The following is an 18,697-nucleotide window of genomic DNA, read 5'->3' on the forward strand; positions in this document are numbered from 1 at the left end:
ACACATTCATTCCTTCAAAACACTTACAGCCAGGCCCTGCTTCTCCACATCCACCATGAACACGTTCAATTCTCTCCTAAACTTCTGCCCCAAGGGGGGATGGGCTCAGATTTCGCTTCTTCGAGCAGTCACTCGGTCCCTCTCCCCTCTCACTGTCAACATTTTTCTGAAGACGGTCTCTAATTGCAGCCTTCGCTTGCTCAGCCCATCCTCACTCTTTAATCTCATACAAAATACTATCTGTCCCCAGCAGGCCACTCAAGCTGCCTCTCCCCTGCAAGATTTAATGACTTCACGCTTGTGTAATGTAACGCTCCTCCCTGTTGCCCTAATGTTATCTTGTAGACACAGCTGAATCCCATTCTTTTACTTCGTGCCTTCTCCAAATCTGTACAGCTTCTCCTTCTACTTTTCTCTGTCCTCCCGTCTCCTACTGTTCTTTGTTCCGTCTTTACCGCACACACGGCCTCCAGACACGGTCTCCTCCAGAGAGCACATGGTCCCCAGTGGCCTCCCCTCTCTCTAAGCTGATGACCTTGGAAACTTCGTCTCTCAGTCTTGTTTTTCGAATGCTTTGTGGGTTATGAGTGTCCGATCAATTTCTAGTGAGCCATCTCCAACCCACTCACTAAGGCTCAACTCCCCAGCCTCATTTTGACACCTTTCCAGCATTACCTCCCTTAGTTCCTCCCTCTGTGCTGGAGCTGGCTCATGCTGACTCAGGAGAGCCCACTGTTAAAAATTTCAGGAAGTCTGCAAGATAGTTGACTTCACACTGGCTGTGTAAAGTTGGTCCCAGTAGAAGCACTCACTGACACAACAGAAACTGGAAAATAGTACAAATTAGGATTTGCATGCCCCCCTCTCTGCCAGAATGCCAGTTTTCAATGTTTACCAGCACACCGCTGGTGCAAAGACTCACCTTATGGGAACGTTATAAAATTGGACCAAGATGTTTGACAAGAGCTTAGTAGTTACTTCGGGGAATAAATATTTTACAATGGCAAATATCTCAATTCTATTGCACAAGCCTCTCAAATTTGACCTTTGGAAACAACACACACAAATGGACTTTTACGTACCAAACCTGTAACAATCGAGGTACAGTTGAGGGGGGCAACTATCTTCATATTACTCAAACTGATACGTATGGCCTGGGCTAACATTTCTTATGAAAGCATCATGAGGAAACACAGTGTGCTCCTCCACTTTTTAAAATGCAAAGTGACAACAGCAGACTCTGAAAAATTGTTTTAGATGATGCAACATTGGATCTGTGATGACTGATGCCAACACTACAAGTCGAGAGCCTAACTAACATTAAGACAAAGAAAGGAAAACAAATGATGTATTTTCCAAATAAAAATGTTTGGTATAATGTCTGTTAACACAGTTACATAGAATTGTTAAGTTTCATTGGTAAGTATTTTGTTATTTCATCTATGTCCCTAAGTGTTCCTATATTCAAACTCATCAGAAAACTTGTTTGTTCTAATGTTTAGATTTGGAAACTAAAGTATCCCATTGTTTTCAAGTTACCTTTATTATTAGGAATTTCTGATAAATTCTGCAGACAGGATCTAGAATTTTGCACCTGATGGTTTTTCTATAAAAGGGGAAATACATATCCTTGCCGGTCAAAGCAGAGAATTAAGTTCTCAAACTTCCTGTAAATATTAATGTGACATAAATAAACATAAACATAAATGTCACTGGAAAATTATGTATTTTGTTAATAATAATTCGGAACCTTGATTATTTGGTAGAATAAGAGGGAAATAAAATGTGAAAGATAGAAAAATACTAGTCTAACTTTACATTTCTGTTGGTCCATTCCAACCCCAGAAGAATAAAAATACATAAATGTATTATTTCTAGTAAGCATCTCTCTATAGAAGTTGTCTATAGAAACTGTCTGCATTTGGCATTCACTGGATATTGGCCTAATACGGCACCTATTTCCTATAAATTGTCTCAAACACAAAATATTTAAAATAAATTTCCATTTGGGTTAAAATAAAACAACACTTCTGAAATTCTTTCCCCCTCCCCTGTCCCCCATCATCTGGGCCAAGGGGCACAGTCGTATAGAGTTCCTAACATGATGTCTCGCACATAATACTTAAGACATGATAGGTGCTGTTGGCATTGTTACATTTCATCTTCCTCACAACCCAAATCTATCAAATGTTACACTCCAAATTTCACTTCCTCCACTGCCACTGTGCTAGATCAGGTCCCCCCACCCCACCCCGCATTCAACATTGGTTTTTTTTGTCTCTCTTATTAAAACAAACTGCTTATCAATCTCCTGGCCACTAACCTCCTGCCTATTTATCCTTCATATTTCCACTAGTCACACTAGCACTTTCTCAAAAAAACTGACAAGAATTCACTATTGCCTATGAGTCCAAATTCCTTAACATTCAAGTCTCTCCACACCCTAGCCCCAAAGTACCCGTCCAAGACTTCTTTCCCACCGTATCCCTTTAGACACCCCACAGTCCAGTTATATACAAATTACGTATTTTCACGAGTCCACCCTCTCATATGTATATTACACACATGCCTTGGCCTGTATACACGATCTGCCCTTCTACACTCTTATCTCTTTTCTTCTAAGGCAAGAAGCTTTTGCCAATTCTCCCAAGGGGTATCTCTGCCTGCAACTGTATACTGTTCTATCCCGTACTACACTTAATGGATGACATACTGAATTGTCCACTCCCTCAGGGCAGAGAGCTCGGCTCAGCCTTTTTAAAACACCACTTATTTATTCATTCAGTCAACAAAGTTTTATTAAATACCTATTCTGGTGGCAAGTTCTAGACAAAAGATAAATTCAATGTAAATCCACACCATGGAGTAGTTCACAATCCAGAGAGGTGACAGATATTTAAACTAATAACATCAATAAAATGTGAGTACTACAAGACTGACACCAGCGCTGTGGGACTGCAAAAGAGAGGACAGCATCCGCTGCGGGACCACGAGGAAGGCTGCTGGTGAAGGATGGTAAGAGCTCACTGGGCAGGGAAAGCGGAGACATCATTCCAGCAGGAGAGAAGGTAAGAACTTACCGAGTTCTGCTGACTCAGGTAACGTGGCTGGCTCACGAGGTCCTGGGGTCTAGGGACTTGACTTTAAGGAAATGGCTAAGAATAAACCTGGAAAAGCTGTGTGAAGAGCCTGTACAGTAAGAAGGGCAAATTCAGAGGCCTACAGAAGCCAGGCAGGAAATGGAAAGCAGACCCTGTGAGGACTGGGTGGTCTGGAGAGGACCATCTCTCACCTATAGGGAGGGCCCAGCATTAGCTGACTGCAGCCACAGGAAAAGGGGGCCGCCAAGGGGCTGGATCTTCTCACTCTCCCAGAGAAGTAGATAATTTGGATTTTTATGTGAATGCTCCTGATTTTTTAAATGTTAACAAGTATGTCAAGCAAAAAAAAAAAAAAATTCCTCTGCACAGCCTAAAAACGGTGTGTCTGTGGGATAAATCTGGCCTGTGCATTTGCACCCTCTGTTGTACACCAAGTCAGGGGGCTTGGAATTCAGATGGCGGCAAACAGAAGGCTTCTGAGTGGGCAGGGGGGAGAGAGAATGATCAAATCTGGATTCCTGAGAACAGAGCAGGAGAGGAACCAGGACTGGAGGGGGACAAAGGCCAGGAAGTAAACAGTACTGTTAATTGCTCTGGTTCCTATTGACCAGTGAGTAACGAATCGCCTTAAAAGTGAGGGACTTCAAGCCCTGTGGCAGGTGGCCTGTCCTCCTTGGGGGCTCCGTCCCCACACAAGTGCGTGGGCACCACTCTCAAAGCGAACACATGGGGACCCGGAGTCAGCAGAAGCCGGTCCCATATTCCTGATGCACAAAAACAGTGCACGATAATGAAACGACTGTTGTTTCAGGCAGGTTGACAGTGAGGACTTACAGGGAAGTGAGGACAGTGTTACTGGAAGCTGAAAGGACAAGAGGACCCCCGCTCCACAGTGACAGGGTCTGGCAGAGTTGCTACCTGCCATAACGTGGGAGATGGAAATGTACCTAATGAATGCAGTGATCTAGCTAAGGAGATTTCCAGGCAGAACACTTAAAGTGACACCCGGCTTTAGCTCGCGCCCTATGATAAAATGTGAGCAGAGAGATATGAGCTAAGGAACACACTGTTACCTATAAAACCGTTCCTCATTCCCAGACTCTTCTGATGTCAAGCAATTCTCGAAATTAAGAAATGGCTTCCCAGCAAGGATCAAATCCAGGGTGTGGCTGTGTGACACTTTGTCGAGATTTCAGAAAGATCTAAGGCAATGCTCCCTAGACACTTTCAAACAGACCTAAGGCCTTCTAAGGATCTTACAGGAGCATACCTTATAGAAACTTGCATGAAATAACTTGGCTTCTAAGCCGTGGGTTAGACCTTGTGGGTGTTGTCCCTCAGCAGTCTCAGGGGGAGCCTAAGGTAGACAATGTACCCTCAGACCTTGGCTCCCATCTAATGGCACAAACCCATCAAGATTCACAGAAAATTCAGTTTTTTAGATACCTGTACTATGAAATCACTGCCAAGTTAGACTAAAATAGCACAAAATGAAAGAAGCCTTCAGATCCCTCAAATTTATGGGCAGGAAGCAGTCTGAAAAGGCTACTGAGCTACAAATACTGGCCTTTCTTATGGAAACAGCTGGCTTAAAGAGCACAACCCAGACCCCACACAACGACACAACAGGAACTGGTAACAGGGACCTGGCTAAATTCCAGGATCTCCATGGGACCTGTGTGTGTCTCCTTCTTCCCCTATGGGGCAGGCCTTTAAAACGCCTGTCCTCTGGCTGTGTTTGGGTGTGTGTTCGGCAGGTAACTGGGAACAGCCCTCAAGGAACTGTACCTGTGGAAACTGGTCCCGAGCAGCCTCATTTGAATTCCCAGACCCGATTCAGATGGCAAGGCCCTTGACTTTGAGCCTGAGCCTGAAACCCGAATGGGAAGAGAACTTCCAGAGGGTGCTGGAAGGGCAAAAGCATATTTTGCATGTGGAAGAGATGTGTATTACTGCAGCCAGGGGGCAGACCGTGGCAGAATGTTTTTTTCCAAAGATGCACATATCAATAGCTCCTGTGCCACATGTTCTTCCAGAAACTTGTCAGTCCACTATCAAGAGACGGAATCCAGTGCCCTGTCCTTAAATCTGGGTGAGTCTGTGCCTCACCTGTGGCCAACAGGACTAAGAGATGTAGCTTCCGGGGCCAGTTCAGAAAAAATGATGCAACTCCCATCTTGCTCACTGGAATCCTTGCAGCTGAGGCCTTTAGCCATCATGTAATTGGTCGGCCTGCCAAGAGGCCTCCATGCTGCTGGGCAGCCCAGACTGGCCTCATAATGAGAATGCCTGACTATCTGATTGCAGCTGCACAAGACCAGAAACCCCTGACCCACTGAAACTTAATAAAATGGCTGCTGTTGTCTTAAGCTGCTGAATTTAGGGTGATTTGTTACAAGGCAATAGATAACTAGAATAAGGATGGTGATAAGGTGATTTATTTAATTTCCATTTCTGCATACCTAGTGATTTTTGAAAATTAGTAGGTCATATCTGATGCCCCTTACCATGACAGGTTTTAACAGACTCCGCTACACTTTGCTTCTGGGTCAGTGTTTTCTGACTCTGGACATTCTGGGCCTCTGCAAACTCAGATTTAAATTTATACTTACAAATTATTTCCATCACACCATGTTATTACTCATTAAAACACCAAATAGAAAAAAATAGTCCTTTTCCATTAATCATAGATAAGTGGCTACAGCTAAATCTTAGACATTTTTGCCAGTAATTCACATTAACTTTTTTTTTTGACCTCTTGGAATTCAATGCTTATCTAGTTCTGCTAAAACTTGGCATTCCCTTTTCTTTCCCAAAATGTAAAAGGACAGAATAAAGGAATGAGAATATTAAAATGTTCTGCAGGCAATTAGAAAAAGTTCTAGAGAAACAAAGACTTTAATAATTCAATAATAACAATTCAAAACACTAGGCTAGTTCAGTGAAGGACACACTTGTAGCAACTTTCTTACAATGCTTTAACATTCTCCAATGTGAAAAGAATCAAATTTGATAAATGTTGCTCTCCAGATAATGATAATGGAATTTTGTAACTTTGGACAGCCAACATGAAAGGGCAAGGTCTTGAAAGAGAATGCTCTGGAAGCTGGGAGGGAGCTATTCCAAGGAAGCAGCACAGAACACAGAGAAACAATTAGATTTCTTACTCTGTTTCAGTCCTATCAAACCTCCAATATGGCATTTCCCCAAGTTAGGGTGACAAAGAACAATGACAACAGCTAGGAGCCAGGAAAGCAGCATCCAATTTTGCAACTATTGTCTTTGAGAATTAAAGCCCCTGCCGGAATAGGCGCCAAGCTGATCTGTAACTTTAGCTAATAAAGAAAACAATGGGAACGTTCTGTCCTGGTAAGACAACACAGATGAGAAAACACACTTCATGTAAAACCAAAGGGGGAAAAAAAGAGAGAGAGAGAGAAAATAAATGGCTGGCACTGGAGCAGAAGGGAACTGCTCTGGCTACAGCAGTAAGTTACAAAGTTAACTTAATTGTAGGAGGGGCAGAAATGAGAAAGAAGAGCCTGCAGCCAAGTGAATGTAGCTCCAGGCAGGCAGCACCACTGACTTCTAGAACCAGAAGAATTCTAACAAGCAACAGAGAATCACTGTGATGGCCAGTTTTAAGGGTCAACTTGGCCATGCTACAGCCCACAGCTATTCAATCAAATGCTAACCTAGGCACTGTGGTGAAGGCATTTAGCAGATGGCCTCACAATATGGCCTCTGTGACATTCTAGGTGGGCTTGACTGAATCCGTTGAAAGGTTTTAGCTGCTGAGCCAAAGCTTCTCTGAAGAAGACATTCCACTTGTCTAGAACGGCTTCAGCCAAGCCTGAGAATTTGGGCTTCCCCTTCTTGATGGCCTGCCCTATGGATAGGAGACTTGCCTAGCCTGCCCACGTAATCATAAAACCTTTGCAGGAAATCTCTTTATGTGTCCCCTACTGGCTCTGTTTCTCTGGTTGAAATCTAACTCACACACACTAAACCTAGCAGCCTCCTCATACTGAAAAACAAAAGCCAAGGTAGCTAGCAGAATAGCAATACCAATAACAGCAGCCAGTGGTTTTTGGACTTATGTTACGGTCTCCAAATGAAATACAACGAGAGTTGAACAAATAGGACAATAAAACAAAAAAATAACTAAGATGATGTGAACTACCATCACTTCATACACACTAGATTCTTACCTTGTAAAAACACCCAACATAAAGATTAGGGTTGAGTTGCTGGTGAAACACGCCTCAGGTTGCCTCTGAATAATACAATCAACAGCACCATCTTGACAATGTCCGGGCAACAACTACATCTGCGTAGGGTATAATCACCCGTGGAAAATACCCAAATGGACTGAGTTTTACAGACTCAGTCACTCTTCCACAGAACGTGAGAACCTCTGTAATATTATAATCTCACTAAGATGCCTGGTTTTAAAAATAGTCACATTCACCAGAACACCTTAGAACAACTTTCAGATGTCAGTACCAAAGAGTTCCTTCATAAAAATCATTATTAACTGCCCTAAAGGTTATGTTTTAGCTATTAACTCAGTTTATAATTCCCAGTTAAGTGTCAGCAACAGGTTCTCTGAAAAAGAAGGCCCCTACGTAGATTTGCAGCATGCTCTCCACTACCAAGGGCCAAGTCTCATCACCTGGAGACACAGAACACGGCTCCTCCGTAGAAAATGAAAGCACTGGCAAACAGCTGCCATCCCTGTTGGCTGCCTGGCAGAGCTTTACAGTTTGTTTATCATGGCGTGGAGCTCAAACGGAGTAACACTTATTCTTTCCGGTCGTGAGACCAATACAACATCCGTATTATGGAATAGTATGCAGCTAATAATAGGTATCAAGTAGATCAACAAAATACACAAAGCAGAAAAAGCTAGCGGGGAACAAAGCATTCATCACTGTTTAATATGAAATTAAGGGAGTACATTTGTATGTGCGCAGAGCACTTCTGAAAGGGTTTACAGGACTTAGCGATGGCTTGTAGGTTGAGAGAGAGATTTCTTTTTCACTAAGTTGTACACTTTAAGAAACCCCAATAAATAATAATAATAATAATAATAATAATATCCTTCTCCCCATGGCTAGTTCTGAACTAAATTAGAAATAAGACCAATAAGTATAGAGAGGTCAAAACATTGCCCTTACTCCTTTTAAAGGTAATATTTAAGAATGTGGCTTAAATGTTGAGCCAGCCACCTCCCTTGATGAACTGACCCTCGGTTAGGTAAGACTTACCTATCCAGTCCTCAGCAAAGATGGTCACCACATTCCTCCCTCACAGCAGGGCCACAGTGACCTGACTGAGCACCTCTCTCTGTGAGCAGGCCAGTCAGTGCCAGTAGAAAGGGAGGGGAAGGGGCTGGGCCACACAGCTGATTTCTCCTTTCAAACTCACCAATCAGGTAAGTCACTGGGCAGAGAAAGGCCAAGAATGCTTTGCTGAAGGAGTATCAGTGAAGAAGACACATTCATTCCCTCTGCCTGTCACCCAGTATATCCTTTTGCGTCATTTGAATTTTTATCAGTTTTATGCGTGATGCTGTCAGTCGAAAAACAAGTATTTGAAAATGAAAGATGTCCATACCTCTTTAAAGAATTTCAAACAGCATTGCAGTGTATATAACATGAAAAGTAAAAATAACCACTTTCTACTTCTAAACAGTGTCCAAAGATTGTGACTTTTCCAGAAGGGCCCACCCTGATGAAAAGATGAGTTGCCTAACAAATTACAAAAAAGAAAGGGAGAGAGAGAAAGCCTTCTAAAACCTTGACATGACAACGGGGTCAGAACAAGAGCATCAACTTATATTCACCTACATTTATTATAATAAATGTGAAAATTTAAGATTTCCAACATTTAAAAAAAATTTGTTTAATGTTTATTCTTTTTAGAGAGAAACTGCATGCAACCAGGGTGGGGGCAGACAGAGAAGGGCAAGCAGGGTAGGGGCAGAGAGAGAAGGAGACAGACAATCTAAAGCAGGCTCTGCACTGTCAGCGCAGAGCCTGACACGGGTTTTGAACCCACGAGTCGTGAGATCATGACCTGAGCTGAAGTCGGACACTCAACCAACTGAGCCACCCAGGCGCCCCAAGATTTCCAACATTTTTAATATGTGACTTCCATGCAACAAATTCTGGATGAAGACTCACCATTACAATAAACTATCGGTCTGGTCAAAGGACCGGTCATCAAATTTTTTAACATAGGAAATGTAATGACAGGAGTTCGTGCTTCTTAACGCTCTGCTTATACATTTCTCTTCACCAGGTGGGTCAGTTTGTACTCTTCTTTTTTTTTTTTTTTTTTTTTTCAACGTTTATTTATTTTTGGGACAGAGAGAGACAGAGCATGAACGGGCGAGGGGCAGAGAGAGAGGGAGACACAGAATCGGAAACAGGCTCCAGGCTCTGAGCCATCAGCCCAGAGCCCGACGCGGGGCTCGAACTCACGGACCGTGAGATCGTGACCCGGTTGAAGTCGGACGCTCAACCGACTGCGCCACCCAGGCGCCCCCAGTTTGTACTCTTCTATATTATGTCTACACAATAATGGATTGTTTTTCTTCATCTGGCATTTGCTACAAAACTCCAAAGATATTAAGAAATACTCCAACACATAAGGAAATTTGGAGCTGGGAAAGCACATGCCCTGGGGGTAAAAAGTAGTTAAATCTGTTCTGAGTCCTTATATTTAGAGTATCTTGTATTTAGTAGATACCAAATATACATTTGTTGAGCAAATAACATTTTTCTGTGGAAAAGAAAAACTCTGCCAAAGCAAACCTTGTAACCAGGAGAGAACCTCTCCCCATCCTCCTCCCACCATTCCCCAGCGGAGATGTATGTCAGGGGCTGGAGACACAGCATCACAGAGTTGCTGTGAGGATATGAGGAGAAAGGCAAGTTAAGAACCCATGACAAGCTGAAGCCCTTTCAACTCCTCATGTCTGCGTAATCCCCAGATCTAGACATAACTGGAGTTTGCAGCAGTGAACAAAAAACTCACTCTGTGAACCAGTGCTCAATACAGACCACTAGTGCCTAATAGATACTTAAGCAATGTTACTTGGATAAGTAAATAATCCTGGGCTGAAACATAAAGACACAAGAAAGTTCTGGGTCACGATACTTCAACCAGCAACTCCGAGGCATTTTTTCATGTCCTCAGACAACTACTACCCTTTGCCATCATGGACCCTGTCATTGTGGTGACGCAGAGTCAGCACAGAGTATAAGGAATATAGGGAGGCTAAAGGGCCTAATTTATTCCACCTCCTTAAGCAAAGCAACAGCTGCTGTCAAGAAAACTCCGCGCCATCCTCTAAGCATCTGAAAATCCTAAGAGGAAAGGCATGGTTCCAAATGCCAAATAACACCAAAGCTGATGATCAGAATGGACGGGCCCATCTGCCTCTGAGACGACATGTTAATATCCCACCATGCTGAGAATAATTCAAAGAAGCAAACAAGTCCATGTCGGTTCGCTGAAATCATGTTTCCTTTGTAACCAACTCATTTTGCTATCCCACTGTCTGCAAAGGGCAGAGACTTCAGATGGACTTTCACTGGAAGAAGAACACACACAACATTGACTTACACTTGGGTTTGAAAGAGTAGAGGGTCTGATTCCAGCACAAGTTTGAACTGATGAGAAGAGCCAATGATCACATCACAAGGTCTCTATGCAGAAACATCACTCTTATTTATTTGTTTGAGAGAGTGCATGCATATGCGTGAGTGTGAGCACACATGAGTGGGGGAGGGGCAGGGAGAGAAAGGGAGAGAGAGATCTTAAGTAGGCAACACGCCCAGCATGGAGTCTGATGTGGGGCTCAATTTCATGACCATGAGATCATGACCTGAGCTGAAATCAAGAGTCGGATGCCTAACCGACTAAACCACCCAGGCATCCCATGACTCCCATTTAAATTTCTACCCTCTCCCATTCCACCCCTTTCAATAGATCACTCTACCCACGCTGTCATCCCAAGTCCAACCCATTCAAAAGTCCCAAAAAAGAATGGGGACAAGGAACCTCCTGCATGGTCATTTCCAGGAAAGGCTCAAGACTCTGAGTAAGATGAGACAGGAACTGCCCAGACCACTGTCCACATCCTGGGTGGGATGGCATTATCGCCACAGAAACACAATCTAGCTGTGGTGTTTTATTCCTTGATTTGTGGGCCAGAAAGGCAGAAAGATTATTACCTTGCATGCAGAAAGAGTGACACAACATCCCACAGAAGTGTCAGAAACAGGTGAGAAACAGACCTTCAACTCCCTCCTGTTCTTGGCTACTACATTTTACTATATTGGCTTTTGCTAAAGCTTTACGTTAATGGAACTATTGATACATGTATATAAGGTGAGAATAGCATAATGAACCTTATTTACCTACCTCCACGGACAGTTCATCTTTACAACCCTCACCCTCCTACTTCAGTATTTTTAAAGCAACTCTTAGACATCATATCATTTTACCTGTAAGCACTTCAGCACACTGTCTCCTACACAAGGACATTTTAATTTTTTTTTTTTAATGTTTATTTATTATTGAGACACAGAGAGAAACACAGCATGAGCATGGTAGGGGCAAAGAGAGAGGGAGACACAGAATCCAAAGCAGGCTCCAGGCTCTGAGCTGTCAGCACAGAGCCGGACGCGGGGCTCAAACCCACAAACCGCGAGATCATGACCTGAGCTGAAGTCGGACACTTAACCAACTGAGCCACCCAGGCGCCCCCACGTAAGGACATTTTAAAACATGATCACGGTCTCATTTTCACAAAAAACAAAATCATCAACAATTCCTTAGTAGACTTTAGTATCAGTCTACGTTCAATCTCGTCCCACTGTCTCAAAAGTGCGTTTTTCAGTTTGTTTATTCAAAGCGGGATCTAAAGATCCACATGCGGTCCACACTGCTAATTCTGTAACAGTTCTCAGTGGGGTCTCTCAAGGGGAGCTGGCCATCATACTCATGGCAGCAAGCTCTGCTCTAGATGCTGCTTTTTCAACTAAAAGGACAGTGTAAGAGCTTCATTATTTTCCCATTCCTCACAGGAAACACCACCTCCACAGGAATAACACTCACGTCCTTTACATCACAGGGAAAATTAATTCTTAGTAATAAATAAAAGTCATGATGAAGGCCCCAGCGTAAAAATGTTCTAGCTAGGGGTTTTATTTCTGGGGAAATGTCTCAACTCTGCTTCAATGCAATACTGAAAAGGGCCATAAATTCTATTTTTGTTAGTTCATTTAGTACTAAAAGGAGATTGCCAGCAGAGCAAAATAAGTCACATAGATTTCCCTGTAAAAGATTCTGAAAAATCATGTATTTTAATCATGTAGTTTCCAAACGAAGACAATGTCAACCACTGATTTTAAAAAGAAACCAAGCAATAACACAGTTGTGTATTCTCATGGGGTTATTTTTTTTTTTTTTTCAACACTGGAGCTTCTGAGTCCTGTTAAGGGACGGGGCAGAACAAGTATAGACACATAAATGAGTTTCACAAGTCATCGAAGTCTCTCTGTGAATTCTGATCCTCTTCTAAGGATCTAATCCTCTCATCACATCTGCTGCTAATCAGTAGAAAACATTTGGGTACCATCATTTTTTTTTCCGTTTTCTGTCTAATCCCAATAAAAGTCCAATGGCTAACTTGCAGATAGCTAAGACCTAAAAAGAAGGCACCCAGAAAAATTCAGAAAGTGTTTTAGTTCTTGAGTCAAGAGGCTGTGTGTGTGTGTGTGTGTGTGTGTGTGTGTGTGTGTGTGTAGCCAACATACTCCCAGGATCCTCTATGCAGACACTGGTCTCAACTATCACTCCTATGCTGAAGACGCCTGCATTTCTCCCTCCAGGCTCCCTCCTGTGATTTGCAGACATGTGAATTGGTCTACTCTACTGTCTCCATTTGAGATGAGGGGGTCCCAAAAAGTATCTCAAGCTCAACACATTCAAATCATTCAGTATCTTCTCCAGTAAATGTTTCTTCCTACCTTCCAAACAGTCTCTACGTCAGAAAGCAGGTTAACCACAGCTTTTCCCAAAATCTTCACATCCCTCACCATCCTCTCAACCACCCATCCCCAAGAAAACCTTTCAAAAACTAAGTCATGTCAACTCTGCTTCCTCAATCTCTCTTCTACCTGTTCTCTGACTACTCTACCGAAAGTCCCTACCCATCCTCACCTGGCCTGAACATCTCCCTACCAACCTGGCTGCCGGTTCCAGTCTTGCCCCTCCAAACCATCCTCCACGCTGCTGTCAAGGTAGCCATTCTAAAAACAAACTAGAGCATTGCATATCTCTGCTTCAATTTTTATCACACTTCCCCAGAGCTTTCAAGGAAAACAAAAACAAACTGAAAAAGGCTAAACGCATCAGGACACGTAAGACATTTTTGTTCTGGGTCCTGCCCACCCGTCCCGCCTCACCCCTGTATACCCTCCCTCCACTTCAATCACATAAACAATTGCTCTTCCAATACATTTCCAAGTATTTGCCCCCCAAGTATATGCTGGTCCCCCCACAGGAGATAAGTGCCCTCACCTTCTGGAGAAGGAAGGCCGCCACGTATCCCACACCGGACAACTAAAGCACCATGTCCCTGAGGAAGCCCTTATCTGCCTCCCCCTCTGCCCTCCTCTTCCTGCTCCCGCTCGCTGTGCATCATCTCATCATAGCATTTATCCTGCTTGACTACTGCCTCCTGGCCAAGTCCTCCCCCAGTCTGTGGGGCCTCCACCCCCAAGTCATCCAGGCTCAAATCCACACGGTCAACTTTCATTCTTCTCTTGGGTTACTCACAGAAAAAAGACAGTGCCTTGTCTCTGCAGCCCCACCTCAGTCCCAGAACTTGATACATGAAAAGAACGTGTGCACCAATGAGTAACTCTCTTGGCAAACCACTGCCCTTCAGAATCCCCCACGACACACCTACCTTGCTCCTCTTTTGCCTTTTTCCCACTGAGCTTCTGAATATACACAAGTCTCCACTGACCTCAAAAATCTTCTCACACCCCAAGCTACGAAAGTCTCTTCCTGCCCTTTACCATAAACTTTGAAAAATTACCCACTTGTACTTCCGCATCATCTCTTTACTCATTAAATTGGACTGTCCATCTTCTCCACTTACTATTAAAACTGAGCGAAATCCAATGTCCTTTTATAAGACCTCACCGTCCTTACCCTCTCTGCAAAATTCAGAACTGCTGACCACCTCCAGTGGTCAGGAACCGTCCTGGCTTCCGGCTCCCGTGACAGCACTTTCTCCTTCTCCTCCAACAGCTCTCTCCATCCTCCGCCTGGCCCATAACTGTTCCCCCAGGACTCCCCTATCTTCTCTGTACTGTCCTCCTTGGCAATCTCACCCACTCACATGGTATCCACAATCATCCCCATGGAGAAAACTCTAAATATAGCTCTTCAGTCACAATCTCTCCTGAGCTACACATTTCCTTCAGTCAATGGGACACTTTCGAATGGAGGTCACAATGGAACTTCAAACTCAAACAGATGCCAAAACACTTGGCATCCATCTTCACCCTAAAGGGACCATGCAACCATCCTCCTGTGCATACAACCCCAAATGTTTTCTGCTGCCTTCCTTCTGTTCCATTCCCATCCACACTGGGTCATTTACAGGTGCTTTCAAGTCTAGCCCTTCAACAGCACTTACTCACATTCTTTTCTCCCTACACCTCTGCTACAGTTTTGGTTTGCATTCTCACGCCCTCATGCCTCAAAGCCTTTACAGCTCTGCCAGCCCATTTCTTCTCCTTCAGACTGTCCCCTATTCTACACCACTTCCAACCCAGCTTTTCCAGCAGCGCTTCCCTGCTTCCATAGTATCCATCACTGGCCCCCCATAGCTTACAGCACCACGTTCCAAACCCAATGCTTATGATCTAAGGCTCTTCACATCCTGGGTTTACTCCAGCTTGAAGATCTCATCCTTTACTGGGTCTCCTCATTCAGGCTTTACTCTAGCCAGAAAGATGCCTGATCATACACCTTACCTAGGTCATTTGTGAAATTTCCAGTTCCTTCTCAAGACCCACTGAGGCAGAACTTCTGAGGGATCTTTGGGACAGGCTCAGTGCCAAAAAGGAAGGAACTTTCAGGAGTAGGTGTATAGGGTGCTGAGGGAGGAAAGAGGGCAAGAACTAAAGAAAGAGTCTAAAATCAACCTGTTTAATTATCTAAATTGTCACCCACAGTACTGATATCTGCTCCTGAAATCAAATTACAGTCCTGAAGTAAGAGAGAGAAGAAGGAAAAAAAATGTTCAAATCCCCACTATCATCAGAGAACTTTACTGAGTTTTTTAGCCCCTCAGGGTAGCTCTCTCCCTTTAGTCACTAAACTTCCTCAAAAATCACCCATAACCTTTCTATAAACATAAATACAAAGACAAAGGGTGTGCTTTTCTTGTCCTTATCAAAAGACAATTCACTGATCACATCCACAGTGAAACAAAACCAGTTGAGAATCTGGGACTAAAGATCTTATGTCAATAGGTATTACTTTCCCAAGAAAAATAACTGAAGCAGAAACGCTAATACTTAACATGTCTACTGCATTTTATTTTAAGCATTAATTACAGTATCTATTAATCACTAAATATAGGGTTTTATAGTTCAGGATCAGGTAGTTTTCTATTTTTCACACCATACACAAAAAATATGTCTTTTAATCTACCTGTATTACAACACATGTTTGAAATTGTATTGGTTGAAATTTTTGGAGTATAAAATTGATTCACATTTATTATTGAAAATTTATGGAACTAAGAAAAGAAGGCCGAAGTGCAATTCCTTCCACTAAGTGACAATACAACATACTGGTTACCAACAAAAAGATTTCTGCATCAGACAGAGATGACCCAGGTTCCAACCTGACCGCTGAGTGGACGTCATTACTTATCCTAGGTCTCTGTCTCTTCACCTGTCAATCTGACTGGTAATACCTACCTCGTTGGGTTACTACAAGGACAAATGAGATAATATGAGTAAAATACTCATTAGTCCACTGCCCAAAACATATTATGTGCTCAAAAATGCTGGTTTGTATTGAGTTCTACTCTAGAAAAAAAAACAAAAAGTGGGTATGTCCTCATATTCAGGAACTCTCTAAAAATGAATCACTGTGGACTACATCCAAATGCGTGGAGTTTAAAAACCTATTGTAGACTTATTTCCTTAAAACTATGTGGCCTAATAGAACTACTTTTGGATATCTGAGATCATCATTATGAAGACTGATAATAAATGGATGAAGATGGCATCAGGCCACAATTTTTCTCTAAGGTCTCCATACAGGAAGAAAGATGTGGCACCCAGGTTACAATGTTATAATGAGATTTAAAGTATTAATGATATAATGTCTGAGATAAACTTCCTTATGAGACCTTTTCCATATTTATATTCTGAATTATACTCTTATAAATATATATGTCAAATCAGTGAGCACAGAATTAAAAATCTTGCAAGAGATATAGCTGTGCCCCAAATAGCACGGCGTAGGGAAAGAACAGGCTACTAACTTACTATTCTAGGACCCTTTCTTACCACATACTACTGTGTGTCCTTGTCCTGCTAAACAAGGTCTCCTAACACTGGCCTGGGTTAAAGTTGACAAACACCACTGAGTAGAACATTTTCTCTGGCCCTCTGAAACTCTTCCGGCAACATACTGCACTCAGAGGTGATGGCTTTGAGATGCCAGAGTTCTGACCACATCACTGCTGACAGCTTTATAGCTACTCAAGACCCTTTCCATACCACAACTATCTGAAATAGGAGTACCCCTCCTGAAAATGTGCACAGGTGACTAGATTTGCTCGAGTATCTGTGTCACCTTTTCACTAAGTCTTATGCATTTTCAGGTCTTTTTCACAAAGGAACGTTCCTCATGTAAGTTCTACAGAACAGAGACTTTGTCCAGCTTGTTCCTCCCTGGTATGCTAACTGGCACATTCCAGGTGTTCAACCAAGATCTGTGGAATGAATGAATGCATACAATCACTAAATACCTGAGTTTGTATTAGCAGGTCATGTGATTTTGTTTTAGAACATCTGACTGAATCACAGTCTATAAAGGTACTAAAAGGGGCACCTGCGTGGCTCAGTAAGTTAAGCCTCCAACTCTTGATTTTGGCTCAGGTCATGATGGCAGGGTTTGTGGGGTGGGGCTCTGCACTGACAGCATGGAGCCTGCTTGGAATCCTCTCTCTCCATCTCCTCTGTCCCTCCCCCACTCATGCTTGCTCTTTCTAAATAAATAAACTTAAGGAAAAAAGGTACTAAAATTTAGCTTTTATTAAGTGCTTCTTTGTGTTTTTCATTTTACAAACATGTCTCCAATACCTACCAGAGCTGGGGAAACAGGTATTACAGAGTCTGAAAAAGTCTCATGGCAGCTAAACGATTTCCCGAGGCCTCACAGCAAGCTAACACGAACCCTTTCTCCAAATACATACGGGGTAAATCAAACAACTGTGCAACTGTGCAAAACAGTACTAAGTAATTATTAGATTTACTCTTCTTTACTCTTTTTTAATCCAACACCCCAACCTAAAATGTACCTAGCACATTGTAAGCACCCAATAAATATTTGGTATTCTTAAAAATCAAGTGCACATATTTTAATAATCAAAATAAATACTTGCTGCAAGGGAAGGAGGGAGTGACAACTCTAAGTGTCCATTTCTCACTCGAGGTCTGCATAATCATTTTATACAGGTATGTTCTACTTTTCCTTACAGGAAGACTAGAAATCCCTGTCAATCACCAGGTGATTTTTATCCTATACCTACTGTACTTTATCAGATGCTACCCTGGCCAGCTAACCGGGGCAAGGAGGGGGCAGCTCTGTCTCCCACCTGCTGAACATGACTGGTTAATATGCCTTGTACTCCTGACCCAGATACCATCAAGGGCACACCCTCAGATGTAGCTCCTGTGGCTGTGGGCTCAGTAAGTGTCAGGGATGCCCCGTTCACCGGGAGCTGTCTGTCCCACCTCCCCCACACCTCCCCCTGACTTGGTGTGTGTCCTGCTTTATTTCCTGCTCTGATTTTTGCTGTCGCTGCTCACTGTTCTACCCTCCTACCAACCCCGGGGTTCTTTTCCTTCTTTTCTTCTCCTTTTCCTTCTTTTTGTCTCCTTTTCCTATGATTGAAAAAAGTGACTGTACAGTTATTTTCCAACAGGATCACAACATTTCCTATCTCACATCATGCTCTTTTTACAATGTGTCATTGACACTCATCCCATTGATGGGTACAGCCTATATTCCCTTGCCCTGAATCTGGGTAAGCCTGTAACCACAGAAGAAATGATGTTATGTGGCTTCCAAAGCTAGGACACAAAAAGCCACAGGATTTCTGCCTGGTGCACATGGGAAGTTCCCTCTTGGAACCCCAGTCACTATGCTGTAAAGAACGGGAGACCACATGGAGAGCCCATGTGTAGGTATCCAGACAGCTGAGGTCCTCAACAACAACCATCTTCAATTGCCTCCAGCCATGTGAGTGGGCTGGCTCA

At 43.1% G+C, this 18,697-nt stretch overlaps 1 protein-coding gene across 2 annotated transcripts in view; it reads right to left on the reverse strand.

Annotated features, from left to right (window-relative positions):
• STK39 (serine/threonine kinase 39) overlaps window positions 1-18,697 on the reverse strand; it is a 312,573-nt gene that overhangs the window by 145,499 nt on the left and 148,377 nt on the right. The gene's annotated exons all lie outside the window — the stretch shown is intronic.

This window comes from Puma concolor, chromosome C1 (assembly GCF_028749965.1).
Source record: "Puma concolor isolate L17-30 chromosome C1, mPumCon1.1.hap2, whole genome shotgun sequence".
NCBI classification, from domain to species: domain Eukaryota; kingdom Metazoa; phylum Chordata; class Mammalia; order Carnivora; family Felidae; genus Puma; species Puma concolor.